The sequence below is a fragment of the Physcomitrium patens genome, chromosome 25 (assembly GCF_059467195.1).
Source record: "Physcomitrium patens ecotype Gransden chromosome 25, ASM5946719v1, whole genome shotgun sequence".
Classification (NCBI taxonomy): domain Eukaryota; kingdom Viridiplantae; phylum Streptophyta; class Bryopsida; order Funariales; family Funariaceae; genus Physcomitrium; species Physcomitrium patens.
In genome coordinates, this window is record NC_143434.1 from 14,964,980 (window position 1) to 14,969,259 (window position 4,280).

The 4,280-nt window shown below is 39.3% G+C and overlaps 1 long non-coding RNA gene across 1 annotated transcript; it reads right to left on the minus strand.

Moving 5' to 3' along the window:
* Positions 1 to 351: 351 nt before the first annotated feature.
* On the minus strand, positions 352 to 1,327 carry LOC149986333 (uncharacterized). Its single transcript, XR_016501089.1, has 3 exons — positions 1,206 to 1,327; positions 978 to 1,043; positions 352 to 855 (listed from the first exon to the last, which is right to left on the minus strand). It is a non-coding gene; the product is annotated as an uncharacterized LOC149986333 (long non-coding RNA).
* Between the last annotated feature and the right edge of the window lie 2,953 nt (positions 1,328 to 4,280).

Consider the following 4,280-nt stretch of genomic DNA (forward strand, 5'->3'; position numbering starts at 1 on the left):
TGGAGGTCATATAGAATATCATCACATAGCCCCTAGTTAGATAGTATATATAGAGATAAGGATGAAGCCTTCTTCACTCTTGTCAACTCCTTTCTTGCTTCTAGTCTAGTTTCAAGGGTATATAGTTTTTTTGTCTTTTGGCAATAGCCATTCTAGTTTCTTTCTTAATATACATATCAAGTTATTTCTATTTTGTCATATTTCTTTGAGAGAAGTCTCACTTCTTTATTTATTTTTATCATGTTCTTGTCCTTGATAATATAATACATCAAGTATGATATTCTCATCACCATTTGTAAGTTTTATATTTACATCACCATGCCAAATTTGCGGATGTGCAAGATTGTATATGTGAAACAACATTGTTTTCTAGGCAATTTTCTATTGCTCTGATACCATGTTGGAAACAATATTATTATTAATATGATCAATTGATACACAATATATTGTGTGATGCCAAGAGTCACAACTCTTGGTGTAAGGTCAATACAAAGTAGATAGTATTCTATACAAGTGAGTATACTATACAGTATACTATACAGTATAATTCTCCCAATACCACGTCCTGCACACACGCAAAGAAATCAGCAGTGAAGCCGTTATCACTCACTCCAGAACCTGTGGCTCTGCTCAGCGCTGCTGTGAGCGGCGAGTTGCCGAAGGTGGTTGCCAAGCTCCAGAATCCTGGGTAGACCATGCTCGCTCATGCCTCACACATCCATTTCATGACCTTACAGCTGCAAATCCCAAGAATTGCATGATAGCAGCATGATAACCCATGGCTTACTCGTAGTGTTGGATTCCGGCTGGGATGAGGAGGTCCGACCCAAGCGCATCTTCGGTGCCGTGGTCTGCCTTCACCATGCCACAGAAGAGGTAACCTGTCAGGGATTTGTTGTTTGGTGATGAAAGCTGTATCTGGCATCCTGTCAACTAGATATTTCAAAACCAAAAACCGAGCCCCCACACGTACTCACCCTATCTGGTAGTTCTCCTTGTTCCACAGGAAACGGAGGTTTCGGTCTGTTAGGATAATTGAAAAACTGCAAACGGACATGGTGAAGGTGAGTAGCAAACTTGAAGGATCGTGTTAGGAACCGCTGTCCTAAATCCGAAGAGCATAAACATGAGAATGTCACGATAACAACACTGTCATTCACGGTCCAATTCTCATTGTGGATTCACATCGAAACAACTCCACTCACATCATTCATGGGTTCAGTCATGGTGAAACAAATAGCTCCCTGGCAGGATCGAAAGTTTCACTTCGGAGCAGGCCTCGGTCGATCGTCCAGCTTCACGAAGGACTCACAATGCTTTGAGCGTCTGGCAGGTTGTCGTGACACACCAATGCGAATGCAGCTTATATGAATGTAGAGATGGTGCTTGACTCAGCCTCCGCCAAGCTCACAGACTATGCACACCGACTGTGCCCGGCAGACATGTTTGTCGATGGAAAACTTTGGCGGCACACGTCGCCAAGCAATGGCGGTGGCCTGGCGGCCTTCCTCAGTTTGTGAGACGCGCTTGCGTTTCTCCTCCGGTTGCGAACGTTCACAGCAGTCGTACCCAAGCGGTGGCGTCGACATTTTCATGTTGCGGCCCGCCGCCACAGCGTTGGAAGGTGTTGAGAACTGCAGGTCGCAGTTGCAGACACGACCAGGATGCTGGCGAGATGATTATTGGGTTTGCGCGGAACTTGAGTTGAACCATGCTCCGAGAGGTAGTGGTTCCTCACCATCTCACCTACGAAGACAGCGTGTTGGTTCGAACGTCTCGCTCGTTGTCCGGCAAGCTACGTGGGTGTCGTGAAGTCCCATCCCTTCTCTCACATGATCTTCGAGACTTTCAGCGTCGCGTGATGGGTGGCAAATCCGGCAATCTGAGCACGGACACTGGTCACCGACAGCCGACTGGCACGCGGAATTCTCTCAAGTCCCCACCAACATGTTTTGGGTTGAATGTGTCGGTGGGTTCGTGGATGGAAATAAAGCGGCGTGGAGGTGTCACAACCACCTGGTATGGGGGAGGCAGAAACGACGCCGGATGCCCTACGACGTCGCAGAGGATGAATCGGACTGCAGTGTTCGCCGGGGCTTCCACCATTCGGAGCATCCACGTGATCGTCTGCGTGTCTGGAGCACGTGTGCTGTGGGACAATCCTGGAGGGCCGACAACGGATGTAGGGGTCATACATGCGCTTGGCTGGTAACTGTGGTATTTTATTAACGGCTGTTATCAACGGCTGTGGTATCTAGAGAAGCGTTTAGACAAGAATATTGGAGTTTTTGTATTCCAGGGATATAGCTCTACACGTTATTGGTTTTCTTTTTTTTATCAGATTTTCATTTTTAATTAATATTGAAAACATTGTCTCAAATTCATTCAAAAATGTTGTTTTGATGTCAAATTGCATCATTTCTATATCTTCTTCAGCTGCTATTGATAAACAATGATTACAAAACCAAACTTCACAACAAATGAGAGAGTTTTATCATAGTCACTTCTTGCAACTTATGAATATTCTTTTGCAACAAGACAAACCTTCTATCAGTCAATCCTTCCATCTGATTTGACCTTAGTCTTGTATACCCACTTGCATTTTATTAGTTGACAACTTATACATAATTCACACAGCTTCCATGTATTATTGTGCATGAAAGTTAATATTCTTTGTCGATGGTAGCCTTCCAATGAGGAGCCTTGGTCGCATCTAAAAAATCTATTGGATCTGCTTTCAAATTTGGTGAAGCTTAAGAGCCTCACTTAGCAATGCATGAGACTTGCTGGAAAATTCTATCTCATCAAAAAAAAGAAACAAACAAAATTAGTTCAATATGAAAACCAGATTAAATCAACAAAAACTTAATTGTACCATAAAATTTAATTAAAGCCACTAATTTTTGGTATACTTGTTAACATTGTATATATATTCAGTCTTGTGACACAATCAAACATCTCTTGGAATAAAATCCATTTGTTTCATGGTATTAGAGCAACTCCAATTCTAATGGGAGGATAAGATCTGAGTCTTTTTTTGTTTTTCCTTCTCTTTGTGCAAGAGTGTTCAAAGATCCTTGAAAGTATTACAAAGAATACTAATACTTCTTACTTTCTTTTTTATATTTTATCTAATAATAGAATAGTATGAAGAAGAAATAATACCTATAATTAAAGTAATGTGGAAAGTACTATCATCGACTAGAGATTGAACAACAATTGAATCATACTCTTAGCATCCATAGCACCTACGATTGAAGTATTGAGGAGAGTATTGTTATCACAGTGATTAGAAATTGAACAACAAGTAAGTTATAAATATAGCATCCATATAGAGGCTATGGCAAAGCGACTAGATCTATCGCTTGGCAAGTCAAATAAGTTAGAAGGGCTCAATGACTATCATGTATAGAAACTAAACATGTAAGCTATCTTTTGACGTAAAAATTTGTGGAAGGTGGTAGAAAGTATGATTTCATCTACAATATTTTCAATCATCTTACCTAGTGGAAGACAAATAACTAAGCAGCAGTTGCGAGACTTGAAAACGACAACCTGTAGAGCAATTACCATATCGATAAAAAAACTCTCTTTTTGACATTATTGCTATACATAAAGATCTGGTAGTCACATGGAAGACAATGCAAAGGTTGTATCAAAAAGGTGACCTGTCAATGGTATTGTTTGTTACATATAAATTGAACCAGATCAAGCTGTTTGAGGAATTAAAAAACAGATAAGCCACACTAGGAGAACCAGTGTCTAATCAAACATTAGTTTAAACCAGACTAAATGGATTACCAAGGTCTCATGAATATATAATATTGATACTAAAATACAACACTATATTTTTATCTTTGATAAGATGAGAGTAGTATTGTTAATAGAACATCACCGCCTTTAGCATCAAAAATTATACTTGGGCAATAAAGAGGTATTGTTTATGCAACTTCAATGAGGAGCTTGCATAACTACTAGAGGAAAAAAGTACTCGTATACTTGAAGACAAAGACTTGGATTAACCAGCTATCTACATAGAGGGAACATTTTAGTCCAAATAACTTTAGAATATATAAATTCGAAAGATTTTGGATGCTATGTATATAGCAAGTATAGTCACTATGAATCGATGTCATAATGTAATACAACTATATAGTAAAATTATAATTAAAATTGAATTTCTAATTAATATCTAATTATCTTAATTCAATTATAATTTGAGATATCTAAAAATAGCTTTTATAAAAGCCTCTTAGATTATTTTTTATCTTAATAGTTAG